We start from the raw sequence: 19,998 nt of genomic DNA on the forward strand, positions 1-19,998 counted from the left end.
AACTTTGACCTACACCCAAGATGCCTCTCTCTAATTTGTAAACTACCATGGATATTCCACTATATAGTTTGTCACAAAATATCTGATAATAATATATTTAAATTCTAAATTTCTACGGTATTAAAGTTTTATTAAAACTCTAGATATGTAAATTTAACTGTAATTAGTGCATGAATGTGAATGGAAATTATGAAGAAAAGTAAAGAAAGACAAAATAAGCTAACACAATAACATAAGACACAAGATATGCTTCCGGAAACCCTTTTAGGAGAAAAGCCTATTTGAAGGTGAGGCCACTTCACTCTTCTTCTCTATCTAGAAATATGGCTGCAAGTAAAAAGAAGTAATGTTTGTGGGCATGGGCTACTACAATGCATAGATCCTCTATGTGTGCTCTACATTTGATATATCCTATCTATATTTGGTAAGCTATGGAACAAAATTCTCTCAAAGGAATGGAATGCATCTTCCTCTTGGTGGCCCGGTTATAACACAACCCAATATCCTATTAGTGGTTAATTTTGAATACATCAACACTTAACTAGAGTTACTATAACACCCACTCCTCCCAAATCCACCAAAGAAAACTACCAACTGGGATAAACATGCGATGAAAGAGGCTACTATAAGGGATTCAACTTCCTTGGTGACCTTAAGGAAATGGAACCTACGTAAGATATCAGACAAACAAATCCACATCAACAACAACACCCTTGGGAGATATGTCAGCCACTCAGACATCCTGTCCCTAAGTCCCACTGATGATTTAGGCCTTTTAACCCCTAGTCGCTCTAATGATATAGGCATGACAACATTTAGCAACCCAAATTATCTCTCATAGGCTTATGTACCAATGACTGTGGACATTTCTCAACAAACCTATGCCAACGACCCCAAGATTTAAGCCACGTTTCTAGCCGAGAATCCAGACCTATGCCCAAAACTTGCTACAACCTTCAGAATCCATCAGAGACATGATAAAAATGTTGATAAATCAAAAATCAACTTGTTGTAGCAACTAAAACCATTGTCCAAAATTTTTCCATCGCTTCATTTTGGAGTCTCCCTCCTTAAATCTCAGCAGCGTGTCTTGCACTACCCAAGTACTTATGCTTTCATTTGAGTCCATCTTTCACCTTACAGCTTGTGTTCACTTTCTTTCTTTGATGTTTAACCACAAGTTGACCCCACAACTTTGTTTCAAATCGGTTCTAGCACTACCTTGATGACTTGCGCAATCCTTGAGGGAAACAAACCTTTCTCTTAGGAAATGAATAGTGCAACCCAATAGTGAGCTTCGGGTCCAGAATTGTGTAGACCCAGCTGGAAGCTTGTCTTCAACTAGGAAACTGTGCAGAGCAGTCCAAGATAGTAAGTGAGACCTAAACTCCAGAATTGTGCAGAGCTAGCTGACAACCTGCCTTAAGTTAAGAAATTGCGTAAAGCTTGAGAGTTGCTCGGTCATTCCGAGAACTGTGCAACATTTCTAGGTAGTGCATGGAAGTTTTTCTGAAAAGAATGAAGTTAAGAAGTAGGGATCTATTATTAGTTTCTCAAAGGTGACACATTGTCATCTTTAGAAGTTTCTGCCAAGTGTCATTGTTGTCCTTAATCTCAAGTGTACACTTCATGAACTCCATTTTTCTCAAATCTATGTAATGGATACATCTAGAGCTCATTTATACATTCAATCATCAAGTTCTAGCTTCCTTAGGATATCAAGGAGCCTTCAGAGCATTGTCATCGCTTTTCTAGGTGAGTTTTGCTTTTATTTCCTTTTGTTGCTTTTTTTGTCGCTTTTTTTTGTTTAGTTTGTGAGATTTTTGTTTCACTCATTTTTTTGAATGACCATTAGAATTTTAACTTGTATAAGTGTTGTTTCAAGTTATAGATTTCCTTTTTCAAGTTTCGCATGAGTTTTCCTATTTTTGCACAAACGGTCATTGTTGCAGCGACTCGCTTCAAATGCTTCGTGTTCCTTCATTTTAGTGGATTGATGCACTTGTTTCACATGAATACATCTAGACTTAGTTAGATCTGCACTCAACATCATTCCATCATTTACATATACTTTTATGCACACTCCCCATGGGCCGATCTAGGCTCCCCTTACCCAGACCTCACACTCCACTCCATGCACTACGCAATCTGGGAGCTCAAGGCCTCTGCCTTTGCTTCTAGATTTGTGCAGAGCCTTTCTTGCGCTAGCTCTAACTATGCATTGCACAGTTCCAGGAGCCAATCTCCTAGCTTGGTCACTAATACCACACAATGTGTAGTCTCTCTCAGGCTCTATCCCATACTGATCTGCGCATTGTGTAGTTCTAGTCATCAAGATTTCACACTCACTACCCACAGTCAGTCAATCACCACTATAAGTCAAAATTGCGTAATCCCTCTCATCAAATTCCCTAATTGCTGCTTGATCATGTTGTGAAGTTGGATTTGTAAGAGCTAATGTTTGCTTGCCATGAGTGTCTATTATGTCCCACAGGTACCACACTCATGAAATGCTTCTCTCCAGAAGTCATTGTACCATGGCACCCAAGAGAGATGTTTAAAGAGAAACCACTAAAACCAGTACTGGGGAAGTAGATGAGAAAGCACCAATTTACTTTCCAATATATGTAGATGCCCAACACTAACATGGAAGCAAGACCAATAGTAGTGGAAGAAGGCAACAATCTACTACAGGATCAGGGAAAGAGGAAGTTGTTGACATAACAAATCGAAACAAACATGCAGAGAAAAAGTGGATTCAATCTTCATGCATGTAACTTTGATAGAATAAGAAAAAGGAAGCAGGGGACACAAACAATAAAGCGAAGGAAGAGAGAAATGTAGAGCTTGCAGGTAGTAGAACTGAGATAGAAATAAGTAGAACAAGAGTCAAAGGAAGAACATGAGCTGAGAAGAAAAAATGGGAAGAAGAACAGAGGCAAGGCACAATGACAGAGAAAAAAATGTCAATACAAGTTGATAAGCCAGAATAGCCAGCAACTAATGGAGAAAATGAACAGATGCAGGTTCCCTCAACAAAACTAAACAGAAGAACCAAGTTTGGTTAGAGGTCAATAGATGGAGCAGTTAATGTGCAAGGCCACTGGTGATGACTTGGATTTGAGTGCAAAAAACATGTAGAAGTATATCGGTGGTCCAACAACCATGGAAAATTTTAGAGGCTAATATTCACAAGTGGGCTAATTTTTCATGCTTTTTCCAAAAAAAACATTCGCCAATTCCCATTTTTCCTAAAAATTATTCGCCCAAATTTTATATGATAAAAGTAGTTTACCATAAAAATCGCCATTATTTTATAGAGGCTATATATAAAATCATTATAAATTTGAATATTCTTAGAAGAATATCACCAAACACATTACATTTCACATATTGGGGACTAGTAAGATTCGCCAAGGTTTATAAACATTAAGATAAATATCCATCCTTAAAATTTTCCTTGCCAGCCACACTCAAGAAACATTGCAAATAATTCAAGATGAGATGGACACAGGTTCCATGACCATATGCCTGGATGCCATGGAATCAAGAGTTTTCTTTCAACAAGACAACATCAAGCAGTTTGGGGAGGTCACAACGCAGTACCAAGCTTGGCATTAGTACATGACCGAGAAGCATCAAGCAGAGTTTGTCGAGTTGGTCTTTCCCCAAACCTTGGAGTCATATTGATTTGTATTTTTAGGCTATCTATAGCCTATTTTGTCTCACATGGGTACATGTGGAAAATGTATATTATTTGTAATTGGGTTGTAAGTGAAATCCCAAGTGTCAATAGTGGAATGTGAACAATCACTATGTAATGTAATGAGTTTTGTAAAGAAGTTGAAGAGTCATGAGGGTAGGTGAAGATCCACAAAATGGAATGTCAAGGGTCACCCCACCCTTTGTTATAAATAGAACCTCATAACTCATAAAATAGGATTTTTGGAGCCAAGTGTTTGGATAGGAATTTCTTAGAGAAATATTGGAGACTATTGTGATGAGGCTTAGCTTCTCCACAGTGTAGATCAAGTACATCTCCTTGAAGGAGAAAGTGGTGTTGACTATAATGTTACATTATTGGGGCTAGTGGTTGTCAATGGTTTATGTATGGATGGAGCTTTCACTTAATAATATATAATTGAGCTGGCATGTTTTCATGCATATGTTGTTATTGTATTTCAATTATTCTAGTTACTTTAGCAATGTATGTTATTTAACTTACACATTTGTGTTGAACTATTTTGTATGAAATTGTATGAATATTGCTAGAGAAGTGTTGTTATGTTAACCTGTCACTTTGGATTGTGGACTATTACACTTCTAGCCTGTGATGTCATTTGGCTAGTGTGTTCCTTTTGAGCTACGTACTACTACATGCTTCTGAGCGAGACAATTCCTTTTCCCTTCTGTGTGTTAGAACCCCCATGCATCTCACTTGACTCGCTGCAAGGTCACACAGTTGCTTCTGACAAAGTTATCTTGTGTGCTACCATAGTCATTACCTTACTACCCACTGCTGGGACTCATACTGCAAATAGTCTGAGGTCTAGTTGGGACTTATTACTGGGGAGATCCCCTGACATGTTGGCGGGTCCAGCACTGTCAACATTTCTGATGCTAGAAGGAGGGCCAGATGACAAGCTATGTACTCAAAGTCTGTTTTAAATCTCTGCACATCATTCATGACTTACATTACAATCTCAACTCCGACATGTTTTTCTCATGCACATGATTTCAAAGTGTTGGAGGATGTCATTTATTGCTTGTCACAAATTAAGTACGAAGTGAAGATGGAGCAACCCTGCTAAGGCATAGAGTTTCCTTTGTAGGCTTTTGTCACAGGAATGAAGTCCCCTCGGATAACAATGCCTATGGGTTGTTCACTTACATGCTCGATGGGCATTCTAAGCAATGGTGTTGTGCATTGCTTACAACATCTATTCACTCATATGATCACATGATCAGAGAGTTAATCCGTGATTTCTATCATTATGACGTAAAGCACTCAACAAAAAAATTATAAAATTACTGAAAGTAACTGATGAATCTCTTGCACAATTATGGGTGTGGTTCTTGAATCTTTCTTTTCAAATCCCTAAAGATGAAATTAATTGGAAATTTCTCAAGGAATAGTTTTAGTATCTTCTTCACATATCTGAAAATCCTCACGAGTTAGAATCATTCAAACCCCTCCCAGCATACCTTGGTGTTAGAGCTACGAAATCCAAGATAGAAAAGGCTACTGTCACAGGTGATCCTCCGTCCCCTTCTCATCAAATAGATTTAGCTCCGTAGGAAGAGGTGGGAGAAGTTACGAACCCATCTATTGAACTGTCATGTCCTCCCACCCCACCTGCTCTAGATTTATGCGCAGATGTGGATTGCAAGCCTGTTGGTTATCATGTGAACTTGTTTTCTCAACCTTCATCCTCTTGTTCTGTAGATCCTCTGGGTTTTGTTGTCTTGTGTTTGTCCATTCCGGACTCTGCATGTGATATTCACAAGGATCAAGTTGTCGATGGAATTAGTGTTGAGAAACCAACCTACATTGTCATTTTTATGAGTATGTGTGGGAATCTAAAGAAGAACCTGTAGTGAAGGATGACCTCCTTATGTTCGCACCTCATCCTCTCTATCCTGACATCTTCTGTGATTCTTCCAATTTTGATTTGTCTTGTGAAAATCTATTCTCGTATGCTTCTATTTCTAATCATTAAAGGACAAACAAGATTTCAGTTTGTCATTTGATTGAGGTGAGGAAAAATCTTTCATTTTGAATCCACTCAATCCGTCATCTTTAATTTCTGAAAATTTAGAGGGTGAAATGTTTTGTTTCTCATCAACCCCTCTATAAGATTCGTTAGATCATGATGATGCCGATGCACATCTTGAATTTTTTTTATTGTGGTTGTCATGATCTCTTCAGTCACTCATTCGATCATGATTCTAATTCACTTGTTTTTTATCTTTCTAAGCCACTGGCCTTTGATGATCTACCTACTGACAAAGTGGAAACCCCTCAAGTTGTTGTGGCACTTTAGCATGAGCTAATGGCTATGTCAGGTTCTCATTGTCTTGAGGTCAGTTCCGCTCTTGAGCAGAAATATGTTGAAACACCCAAGGATACTCATCACTCTCTCGTGCACATTGAAAATCAATCTAGTTTTCACATCTTAGATCCTCCACCAAAAACTCACAATCCTATCGTTTATGCATTGGAGGAGTCATACATAGCAAGTCATGTTGTGAAACACAAGTTGTCTTCTTTCTGCATGTTTTCTCATATGCCAAGGTCAAAAGAGTGTACATGCTTGTTGTCTACACAGAGTGTGTTTCCACACCATGGTACGTCCATAGAGTGTATGTCATGTTCTCTCACTTTTTTCCTTTTTGTGGACACATTCAAATTTTGAGCATGTTGGTTTTCATTTTTTTATCTTTCTTTCATGTTGGTTTGTCTAGATATCCTTCTTGGTGATCGTACCTTCAATTACATGGGAAAACCAATGTGCCAATGGATGCATTGGAAATATCACTTCACGTGAGTAGGCCCATGAACTATTTAGTTTATGAGTAGGAGTAGTGTTTTCTTTGCTTACTTTCTTTGCTTTCATTTTACTTATGTCCTTTTCTTGCTTTGTTTGTTTGTTTTTCACCCATAGGTTTAGCTTCCCATGAAACTGTGTTTGGATCTTGAGACAAGCAAGGTGAAGTACAAGAGGACCTATGCGACGACCAAAATTTGGTTATCTGTTATCCCCTCCCTTTATGAAGAGCTTGCGTTCTTCAGTTGATGGTACGCTGATGGGAAATATGTTTTGCTCAGAGTGATTCTCGGTGAAAACACAATGCTTGCACTTTTAACTAGTACCACCTACTCTAATAAGATTTTCTATATTCTGTTAAACCTTGTCAACTCAGTCAAGTAGAGTAAGGTAAGGGGGGAACCTTAACAAGTATTTCAAAGGTATATATAACACATTTCTATGAAGGGACAACCTCTTCTGCTCTCAATAAGTTGGGATCCCTCTTCCGCCTCATGAAAATAAATACGTGCATATGCACATTTCTTTGAAAAATGAAAAAAAATAAAATAAGGTGAAAGAAGAGAAAGGCTTCCTTGGTAGAGAGGTGAAGCAAGTAACTCTGTCGGGATACTATCCAGGCTTTCTGGTAGAGGAGAAATGCTTATGTCCCTGAAGTGACTCCATAGGGGAACTGTCTAGGCCTGCTAGAAGTGGAGCAACACTAGAGATGAAACTGAAACTTTAACAATCTAAATTACGTGTGCATGAATATACCCATCATCCCCAATAGAAACAACTTAGTTGACTTGGCTTGGTATGTGTGCTGACCAATCAAGAGAATGGAAGGGACTATATCTTTAACTCAAGCTAGTGAGAAGCCATGAAGATCAAAGAATTGAATAATACTTCAAGAGGAGTTAGAATCGCTTTACATGAGACAAGGTCCATACAAAGAGCTGGAGTTCTACTGGTGTGTCATCAATGTTGTAGCAACTATAGCCACCCTCCAAAAGTTTTCCTTCACTTCGTTTTGGAGCCTCCCGCCTTAAATCTCGACAGCTTGTCTTGCACTGCCTAGGTACTTGGGCTTTCATTTGAGTTTATCTTTCGCTTTACAGCTTGTGTTCACTTACTTTCTTTGTCATCTAACCACAATCTTACGCCATGACTTGATTACAAAATGGTTCTAGCACTGCCTTGATGATCTGCACAATCCTTGAGGGAATCCAGCCTTACTCTCAGGAAATGCGCAGTGCAGCCAAGTAGTGAGATTCGGCTCCAGAATTACGCAGACCCAGCTGGTAGCTTGTCTTCAGCTGGGAAACTGTGCAGAGTATTCCAAGCCAGCAAGTGAGCGTTCATCTCCAAAATTATGTAGAGCCAGTTGAGAGCCTGCCTTTAGCTAGGAAATTTTGCAAATCCTAAGAGACAACCCAGAGCCACTCAGCCCAGAAATTGCGTAGAGCCTATTGTGCTTAGCAACTGCTCAGTGCATCAACTAGAGAGTTGCCTAGTCCTTCCCTGAACTATGCAATATTTCTAGGTAGTGCATGACATATTTTTTGAAAAAAAAGAAGCTAAGAGGTAGGTATCTATTATTAGTTTCCCTAAGGTGACATATTGCCATCTTTAGAAGTTTTTTCCAAGTGTCATTATTGTCCTTAATCTCAAGTGTATGCTTCATGAACTCCATTTTTCCCAAATCTATGTAATGGACACCTCTAGAGCTCACTTATACATTTTTTCATGAAGTTATAGCTTCCTTAGGAGATCAATGAGCCTTAAGAGCATTTTCATAACTTTTCGGGGTGACTTTCTCTTTTATTGCCTTTTGTTGCTTTTTCTATTGCTTTTGTTTGTTTAGCTTATGAGAGTGTTGTTTCACTCGTTTTGTTGAATGACCATTGGCATTTTAACTTGTAGAAGTGTTTTTTCAAGTTATAGATTTCCTTTCTCAAGTGTGGCATGAATTTTCCAATTTTTTCACCAACGATCACCATTGTGGCGACTCCCTTCACATGCTTTGTGTTCCTTTAGTTTAATCAATTGTTGCACTTATTTCACATGCATACATCTACACTTGGTTAGATCTGCACTCAACATCACTCCATCCTTCAAATATGCTTGTTTGCAAACTCCCCATGGGCAGATATGGGCTCCCCTTACCCGGAACTCACACTCCACTGCATGCACTACGCAATCTGGGAGCTCAAGGCCTTTGCCTTGGCTTTTAGAATTGCATAAAGCCTGTCCTAAGCTGGCTCCAAATGCACACTGTGCAGTTCTAGGAGCCAGTCTCCTAGCTTGGTCACTAAGAATGTGCAATGCGGAGTCTCTCCCAGGCCCTGTTCCAGAGTGAACTGCACATTGCACAATTCCAGTCATCAAGCTTCCACACTGATTGTTGGGATTGTGTAGTGCGTAGTTCCCATAGTCATTCAATCACCCCTATCAGTCAAAACTGCACAATCCCTCTCATCATATGCCTTGATTTCTTCTTGATCATGATGTGAAGTTGGATTTGTAAGAGCTAATTTTTATTTCCATGCATGTTTGTTCTATCCCACAGGTACCACACTCGCGAACTGCTTCTCTCCAGCAGTCATTGTACCATGGCACCAGAGAGAGTCGTTTCAAGAGAAACCACTGAAAGCAATACTAGGGAAGTAATTGAGCAAGCACCAATTTACTTTCCAATATATGCATATGCCCAACACTAACATGGCAGCAAGACCAACATCAATGGAAAATGGCAGCAATCCAGTACAAGATCAGAGAAAGAGGAAGTTGTTGACATAACAAATGGAGAACAAAGTTGTAGAGTGAAAGGGGATAAAATCATCATGCATATATCTTTGACAACATAAGCAAAAGGATGCAGAGGACATAGACATTAGAGAGAAGTAAGATAGAAAAGCAAAGCTTGCAAGTAGCATAACGGATATCACAGCAAGCAAAATAAGAGTTGAAGGAAGAAAAAGAGTTGAGAAGTAGAAATGGGAAGAAGAACAAAGGAAAGGCATAATGACAAAGAAAACAATGCCAATATACATTGATAAGATGGAACAACCCTCATCTGAGGAAGATAGTGAACAAATGCAAGTTCCCTCACCAATGTTAAGCACAAGAACCAAGTCCCGTCAGAGGTCACTAGGTACATGGAGTAGTTCATGCACAAGGCCATCAGTGATGACTTGCAGCTGAGTGCAGACAACCTACAGAAGTATATCTGTGGTCCAACCACACTCGGGACAATGTTGCACATACTTCAAGATGAGACAGACACAGGTTCCAAGACTATATGCCCGTATGCCATGGAGGCAAGAGTCTGATTTCAACAAGAAAACATCAAGTAGTTTGGGGACATCACAACACATTACCAAGCTTGACATCAGTAGATAACCGAGAAGCATCAAGTGGATGTTTTTGACTTGGTCTTTCCGCAAAACTTCAAGTCATAGTGTTTTGTCTTGTTAGGCTATCTCTAGCCTATTTTCTCTCACATGGGTACATGTGGAAAATGTGTATTGTTTTGTAATTGGGTTATAAGTGAAATACCAAGTGTCATTAGTGGAATGTGAGAAATCACTATGTAATGTAATGAGTTTTGTAATGAAGTTGAAGAGTCATGAGGGTAGGCAAAGAGTCACAGAGGGGAATGTCAAGGGTCACCCACCATTTGTTATAAATAGAACCTCATAACTCATAGAACATGCTTTTGGGAGCCAAGATTTTGGCTAGGCATTTCTTAGAGAAGGCTTGGAGAGTATTGTGATGAGCCTTGGATTCTCCACAACGTAGAGTGAGTACATCTCTTTGGAGGAGTTGGCAGTGTTGACTGTAATGTTCTACTATTGGGCCCTAATTGCTATCAATGGTGTAGGTATGGATGGAACTTTCACTTAATAACATATAACTGAGCCAACGCATTTTCATGCATATGTTTTTATTGTAGTTCAACTATTCTGGTTACTTTAGCAATGTATGTTATTTAACTTACACATTTTTGTATGAACTATTTTGTATGCAATTGTATGAATCTTGTTGGAAATGTGTTGTTTTGTTAACCCATCACTTTGGATTATGGATTATTCCGCTTCCAGCTTATGATGTCATTCCACTCATGTGTTCCTTTCAGGTTGCGTACTACTATAGACTTATAAGGTATCAACTTCCTCTTCCCTTCCATGTGTTAGAACCCCCATGCATCTCACTTGACTTGTTGCAAGGTCACACACATGCTTTCAAGAGAGTTATTATACTTACCGTTGCACACTACCACAGTCAAGGCATTACTTTACTACCCATTGCTAGGAATCCTACTCCAAACGGTCTAAGGTCTAGTTGGGACTTCTTACCAGGATGATACACTAACATGTTGGTGGGTCCAACACTGTCAACAAAACCTTAGGACTAGGCCAGAGCATTGCTAACCGAGACTGACATTCTGTCAAACACTTGGCATCAATAAAACCTACAGGTCTAGGATACAAGACAGAGCATAAATGATTGCAACAAGTTATGAAACATAACCAGAAGGATCATCTCCTTCTCCATTGAGCTATTATATCATCAATTAGGTCTTGCTTCCATCCATTTAACAATTATAGGTAAATACATAAAATAACCATGACATGAACTAGTCATTTAACCATGCTTATAACCAACATAAAACCATATAAATATCAGATATATGGAAACCATTAAATCCACATATAAACCAGTGAAAAAGTAAGAGAACTTAGCTTTTATTAATCATAAGAAAATCCAACCAGGTTCGGGACTTCCACGTAACACTTGACCATAGACATGGCTGAACCAAATCTCTCTTTCAGTGAGTCACCCCTGTGCCATATTCCAAGCATGAATGTGGGATCTCATAGAACATCCAAGAAAAACGAAGAGAATCCAAAGGTTAAACCACGTCCACCCTCATCAAACCGTGATCACACCAAAACCATTGCTCTGATCAAAACCAAATCGACTTTGGAATGCCATCCGAAATCCATCACTATCATTGAGAAATTTTTCATCTCCTAGTGTATCAGTATTTATCGAAATCCAATCTCGGATCACTAGGCCCTAAACCAAGACTAGTCTCTTAGGCTTACCAAAATCCAAACCTGGATCACTAGGCCCTAAATGAATACTTCTCCCTTAGGCTATACAGTGTATCCCGCCAGAACCGTTCAAGGGATTCTTAGGCCTTTGGGAATGAACCTTGAGACCACCTCCGTAACGGATTCTGAAATCCATCTAGCAAACCAAAGCTCAAAACTGAGATAAACATCCCAACATACCATGGCCTCTAGGAAAAGGCAAGGATAGGTTGAAAACCACTGTCATAACCTGGAAAAATGATGCCACCGAGAATAAGAGAACCATACACCAACATCAAAATCTATGCATTTCCAAAACATCTAGGAAATCACACATGTCAAAGGTTACCATCAAGTATTCCTGTTTAAGTTGCTTGATCCTACTCTTCTTCCTTGATCCTTGCTTTCCTTCCTTTCCCTTTGCTTGTTTTTCCTTCCTTGATCCAAAGATAAAGTGCTCCAAGAAAAATCTAAGTGACTAAGAGTGTGAGAGAGAGAGAATAATGAGAGGTCTCCAAAATTGAACTGACAAAAGGTTACCAACTGATCCTTAGAAGACTTTTTAATAATGAGGCCTCTATTTTCTTCATTTTCCATTATTTTCCTTCAATTTCCTCCTCACATGAAACCTGTCACCTTTCACTTCTTTTTTCTCCTAATTTCCATTTTTTTCATAAATAAATGTCCCAAAAATTCCTTTTTTCCTTTTAATGCCTTTGCCTTAACCTTTGCCAATTTTCCTTAGCCAAAACACACATCCAATGATGCCCACTAGGATATTTTTGACCAGAATTCAGCTTGGAATAAGTGTCCCATAACCATGGTCTTATTTTTCCTTTATTAACTTTTATTACATGAAATTTTCACTAAGGTTGTTACAGAACCATCCCCCTTGGCGAACACCATCCTCAAAGTTAAATGACACCATGACCTCAACAAAATGACTAAAAATCAAACATATTGCCCATGGAGCTTTATAACTTAGCTCATTGTAGTATTTACAATGAAAGGCCTGCTCCAAAGCAAAAAATGACGACAACATGACAATATAACAACCATAATAATATGACACCCATACAAATTATTGGAGCTTTATAAATTAGCTCATGGCGTTATTTACATTCATATACATATACATACATATACCAAACATCAGCAAAACATATGCCAAACATATACCAACATCAAACCAAAACTGCTTTGCCTCAACCGACAAAGAATGAAGGAAGCAAGCCCTACATCTGATCTGCCATCTCCCATGTAGCTTCTTCAGGCCCAAAGTGCTTCCACTGCACTTTAACTTGCTCTATGGCTCTGTTCTTGAGCATGAGATGTTTCCATTGTAATATGCACTGAGGCTCTGGCTGGAACTCTCCTTCTTGCTCCACCTGCAATATAAACCAATCAATACCATGATCAACATCCTTTATATACTTCTTGAGCAATGAAATATGGAAAACATCATGGACTGTCACTATTGGAGGTAGTGCAAGTCAATATGCCATTGGTCCAATCCTCTTAAGGATATTGAAAGGACCATAATACTGTGGTGCCAACTTGGCACATGAACCAATCCTCAATGAACTTTCCTTGGGCCAGATGTGAAAATACACATGCTCCCAAATCTGAAACTCATTGAATACTCTGTGATGTTTCGTATAACTCTTCTGTCTATCTTGTTCTTCCTTTATATTCTTCTTTATAACTTGCATTTCCTTCTCCACATATGCCAGTTTGTCTGGTCCAATAAGTATCCTATTCACTGGATCACTCCAGTTGATGGGAGTGTTACAAATCCATCCATAAAATTCCTTGAAAGGGCTCATCCTCAATGACTCTTGATAACCATTGTTGTATGCGAACTCAACCAATGGAAGATACTCCTCCCATTTCTTTTGTTGGTGCATCATGTACATCCTTAACATGTCCTCCAAGATCTTGTTGACCCTCTCTATCTGTCCATCTATTTGGAGATGATAAGTTGTGTTGAAGGAAAAAACTGTACCCAAACCTACAAATAACTCCTTCCAAAATTTGGAAGTGAACTTCGCATCCTTGTCTGACACAATCTTCTTTGTAACACCATGCAGTGTCGCTATCTCTCTGATGAACACCTGTGCTACCTCACTAGATGAATATGTAGTCTTTATTGGAATTAAGTGAGCTACTTTTCTCAACCTGTCAACCATGACCATAATAGAATCATGTTTCTTTACAGTCCTTAGAAGACCTGTGATAAAATCCATGGAAATTACCTCCCATTTCCATTCAAGAATTGCTATAGGTTGTAGTAAACCACCTAGATGCTTACATTTTTCCTTGACCTGTTGACAATCTAAAAATTAGCCACAAAATTTTCCACTTCCTTCTTCAAATTCGGCTAATAGTAGAACTTATTTACCACTTTCAACGTCTTCTAATATCTTAGATGACTTGAGTATGGCTTGATGTGAAACTTCCTCAAGATAATATTCTTGAGCTCACTGCAATTCAGCACATAGATCTTGTCTCTAAACCTCACCAAACCATCTACTGTGAGATGATAGTCTGCATCAGATCACCTGTACCTGTACCTTCACTTGTACCTGTACCTATACCTATACTTGTACCTATGCTTTGCTATAAAATGTGCATAATCTCCATGTATTTGTCTTCCCACTTTCCTTCCCGCAAGATCCTATCCGGTAACTCTATCCCATAAGAGCTCATAGCTTTTATATGATTTTCCTGTATCTTCCTTCTAAGAGCATCTCCAACCCGATTCTCCTTCCCTTTGGTGTATCTAATCTAGAAGTTGAACTCACTAATGGTAGCCAACCATCTAGCTTTCCTATTAAACCCATTTTGATCTCTCATCAACGTAAACCTTCTACCAAGAAGATAGTGCCTCCACATCTTTAACGCATGTATAATTGCCGCTAGCTCAGGAACGTGAGTTGGATATTTCTTCTCATGGTCATTCAGTTTCCATGACTCATAGAACACTACATGTCCTTCTTTCATGAGAACTCCAACAAATCCTCTCTTGCAAGTATATGTATGCACTACAAACTCCTAGTTTGGATCTGCAATATTTAGCACTGGTGCATGTGTTAACAACTCCTTAATCTACTCAAAACTAGCCTCACTTTATTCTATCCATTCGAACTTCTTACCATTTCACTGTAATGATGTGATAGGATATGCAATACGTGAGAAGTTCTTGATGAACCTCCTGTAGTAACCTGCCAATCCCATAAATGATCTCACCTCATCCACATTCTTAGGAGCTTCCCACTCCATGATGGCCCTTATCTCTTCTGGATCCATTGTTATGCCATCTTTGGAGACAACATGCCCCAAGTAATGTACCTTCATCTGAAAGAATATCCACGTCCTAATTGTAGCATACAACTGATGCTCTCTTAGCAATCTCAACATTTTTTCTAAATGCTCGACATGTTCTTCCTCATTCTTAGAATATACCAGTATGTCATCAATGAATACAATAAAAAACTTAACCAGATAAGGACGCAACACACTATTCATCAACCACATAAATGTAACAAGAGCATTAGTCAAACTAAATGTAAGAACAAAAAAATCATAATGTCCATGCCTAGTCGTGAATGTAGTCTTGAAGATATCCTCTTCGTTGATGCATACCTGATGGTATCCCGATCTCAAGTTGATCTTAGAGAACATTGTTGCTCCCTTCAACTGATCAAACAAATCATTAATCCTCGACAATGGGTACCTGTCCTTTATCGCTACTTTTTTCAGCTGCCTGTAGTCAATGAATAATCTGAGAGTACCATCTTTCTTCTTTATGAGCAACACTGGTGCACCCCAAGGCGATAAATATGCCTACGATTTCCTTCAACTGAAAATTTAACTCAATCAAATCAGGTGTGCTCATCTTCTAATGTGCTTTTGATGATGGGGCTACCCCTCACACCAGCTCAATAAAAAATTCTACCTCCTTGTGAGGTGGCAACTGTGTAATGTCCTCAGGAAATACATCCCGAAACTGTTGCAAAACTAGGTACTTGCTTAACACATCTGCATCCTCAACCTCCTTACCATTGTCACTAGAAATATGTAATGAAAACCTCACACAACCCTTTCTGCAACTACGCTTATCCTGGATAGTGGTAACCATCCTCACTGATGTAGGCTTCTTCTTCCCCTACAAAGTCCCTTTTCCCCACTATTATCCACACACTCACTGGACTTGTCGAAGAAATCCACTTTGGTTCTATGAAGATGTATCCAATCCATACCCAAAAGCATACTATACAAACCCAATGGTAGTACATTCAAATGTGTTGTTGTAGGCATGCCATTTAACTCAAATGCAGAAGCTCTTACCCAATGGTGAACTTGCTTCTTGGTACCTGTAGCCAACTGTGCCAACCAAGATTCTGAATGCACTTATTTTCTCAAACTACACTAATCCACCAGGTCAGGATTAATATAACTATAGTTAGATCCAAGATCAATCAAAATATAAATAACTTGATCACGAAGCTTACCATCCATTTCGATGATCGATGCATGATGATCCACCTGCCTATTGTCCGTAACTACATAGATCCAAGGAATTCTATGTCCAACATCACCAACTGTATGCACCTCCTAAGCACTATAGATCTGGGGTCTACCACCACTCTGATACAACAGAAAATCCCTCTTATGGTGAACCTTACCACATATCCAACACTGCATTGGTTCCCTACCACCACCTCTAGCTTGCTTCTCTCCATGTACCTTCTCAGCTATATTGAATCTCTTGTAAGGAACTACATTTTCTTTCTCACTTGCATATTTAGGTCTTCCTTTAGCTTTCTTAGTTCTTTTCAAGTCATTCTTAGGCTTAACTTTGCGCTTCAACTGCTCATAGCAATGCTTCAACTTTCAGATGACCTCCTCCAACGATCTAGGCTCATCGAACTCAATCTGGTCTCTATATGCAACTAGAATTCCACTGATGAATCTTTAAACCTTGGCCTTCTCCACCCCGAGGTAAGGCACATATCTCAATAGCTCCAAATATCTGCTAGTATACTCATCATTTTTCATAGAGCCCATCTCCAAATCATAAAACTCCTTAGCTCTGTCATCATAGTACCTCTACACAAGTACTTCTTCTTGAATAGCCTTTGAAATGCATGCCAAGTCAAATATTCCTCATGTATACCTTTGAAATTAATCACGTCTTCCCACCAAATATCCATTTACCTTTGAGATTGAAAGTGGCTATCTTTGCTTTCATGTTTTCTGAATAATCATGAAATAAGAAGAATTTCTTCATACAAATCAACCATGCTTCTACATCCAGTGATTTCTTAATATCTCCATTAAGGATAACTGGCTCCACTTTCTTAAACTCATTTGGAAAGTATCCCCTATCACTCCTCTTGTAAGGATGATAATGATGATGATCATGATGCATATCAGAATCAGAACTAGAATAGTACCTGTGTCGATCACCTCTCCTATACGGAGTGTCCAACAACCTACCATATCTGATCGTGTAAGATCTATCCAACTTGTTTCTACTAGGATACCTACTTCCATATGCCCCATTAGTTCTGTCCTCATGTCCATGGCTAATCCAAAGTGGTCCCTGTCACTACAAATTTGACAAACTCTGAAGTAGTATCTCATTCACCTCTGCTCTTTTCTCTTGTGCCTGCAAGATTTTGTCATTGTCTGATTTGAAACTCCTTATCTATTCCTTCAATCTTCTCAATGTGTCTGCCAAATCAGAAGAGTGCCCCACACCATGCTGTCCATCTCATGCATAGGGATATTCTATGTAGTCTACCACCTTGCTAGCCATCTGATCTCCTTCCTGCAAGGCATACTATGTTATCTAAACCAAATCACAATAAACCAATGTACCCTAGCATAATTTGGGGAGGATACCTTTTCTGCAAGATCATCAAATCAGCGTGATACTTGTATAACATAATCATAACAACATATAGACATCTATCAAATATGTGCATCAATGCATAAAAATCATTCTATCTAGGGTCTAGTCATCAATGCAAGGCCATATCAACAATGCATGCTATGACCTCATGCATAACAACAACCACTACTCCATTGCACACATTGCCACACGCAACTATCAATATGCTTAAGCAATTCCTAATCAACAACATATATGTTTGAACGCATGTAGTCAATCATAAGCGATCAATTATTGTAATCAACCTACAAGACTGATACATGCAATCAATGAATTCAAGAATACACCTGACATACAAGGATGTAGGCGAGTGACATATAACCATATGCAACCAATCATATACTTTTGATGATGCATCCCACAAAATCACATCAACATGATGCAATGCAACAAGAACATGGAATGAAAGTGTAAGAGACACACATGCAACTAACATGCATGCATGACCAAGAATCTTCACCCAAGGAGAGTGCAACCACACTCTAATACCAATCTATAACACCCCCTCCTCTGAGGTCAACCCAAGAAAACTACCAGTTAAGGTAAACATGTGATGAGAGAGGCTACTATAAGGGATTCAACTTCCTTGGTGACCAAAAGGAAATGGAACTGACAGAACATATCAAAAAAATCATCCACATCAACACAAACTCCTTTAGGAGACATGTCAACCACTCAAACATCCTTTCCCTGAGTCCCACTAATGATTTAATCCTTTTAACCCCTGGTTTCTCTCATGCTATAAGCATGGCAGCATCTAGCAATCCAAAGTCGCTCTCATAGGGCTATGTGCTAGCAATTATGGACTGTTCTCAGCAGACCTGTGCTAGAGACCCTTTGATTCAAGCAACTTTTCTATCCTAGAATCTTGGCTCTGCCCAAAACTTGCTAGAACGTTCAAAATATATCAAAGACATGATAACAATGTTGATAAATCAAAAATCAACCTTAGGACTATGCCTGAGCATCCCCAAATGGGACTAACATTCTGTCAAACACTTGGCATCAATGCAACCTATAGGTTCAAGATACAAGAGAGACCATAAATGACTGAAATAACTTATGAAACATAACCAGAAGGATCACCTCCTTCTCCATTGAGCTATTATATCATCAATTAGGTCCTGCATCCATCCATTTAATAATTACAAGTAAATACATGAAATAACCAGTACATGAACCATTCATTTAACCATGCTTATAACCAACATAAAACCATATAAATATGAGAGAGATGACAACCATTAAATCAACATATAAACCAGTGCAAAATTAAGAGAACTTAGCTTTTATTAATCATAGGAAAATCTGACCAGGTTTGGGACTTCCAGGTACCACCCGATCATAGACATGGCTGAAACAAATCTCTCTTTCAGCCAATCACCCTCGTGCCATATTCTAAGCATGAATGTGGGATCTCTTAGAACAACCAATCTAGGAACAACCAAGGGAATCCAAAGGTTAAACCACCTCCACCCTTATCAAACTGTGATCACACAAAATCCGACGCTCCAATCACAACCAAATCGAACTTGGAATGCCATCTAGAGTCCATCATGATCCTTGAGGAATGTTCCATCTCATTGTCTCTCAGGCTTTAGCCCAATCAAATTATGGATCACTAGGGCCTAAACCAAGACCAGTCTCTTAGGCTTTAACACAATCCAAACCCAGATCACTAGGCCCTAAACCGAGACTTCTCACTTAGGCTTTACTTTGTATCCCACCAAAACCGGTCAAGGGATTCCTGGGCCTTTGGGAATGAACCTTGAGACCACCTCTGCCCTGGATTCTGAAATCCATCTAGAAAACCAAAGTTAAAAATTGAGATAAACATCCCAACATACCATGGCATCCGAAAAAGGGGAAGGCTAGGTTGAAAACCACTGTCATAACCCGACAAAACCATGCCACCAAAAGTAAGAGAACCATACACCAACATGCATGCATGTCCAAAAAAGCTAGGAAATTGCACATGAAAAAGGTTACCTGCAAGTATTACTACTGAAGCTGCTTGATCCTGCTCTTCTTCCATGATCCTTGCTTTCCTTCCTTTCCCTTTGCTTGCTTTTCCTTCCTTGATCCAAAGCTAGAGTGCTCCAAGAAAATTCTAAGTGACCAAATGTGAGAGAGAGAGAATAATGAGAGAGCTCCAAAATTGAACTAACAAAAGGTTACCAACTGATCCTCAAAAACCTTTTTATTAATGAGGCCTCTATTTTCTTCATTTTCCATTATTTTCCTTCAATTTCCTCCTCACAAGCAACCTGTGACCTTTCACCTCCTTCTTCTCCTAATTTCCATTATTTTCATAAATAAATGTGCCAAAATCGCCTCTTTTTCCTTTTAATTCCTTTTCCTTAGCATTTTCCAAATTTCCTTAGCCAAAATACGCATCTAGTGATGCCCA

Source organism: Pinus tabuliformis, chromosome J (genome assembly GCF_031772625.1).
Source record: "Pinus tabuliformis cultivar Carrire ecotype Pingquan chromosome J, CPIR1, whole genome shotgun sequence".
Lineage (NCBI taxonomy): Eukaryota > Viridiplantae > Streptophyta > Pinopsida > Pinales > Pinaceae > Pinus > Pinus tabuliformis.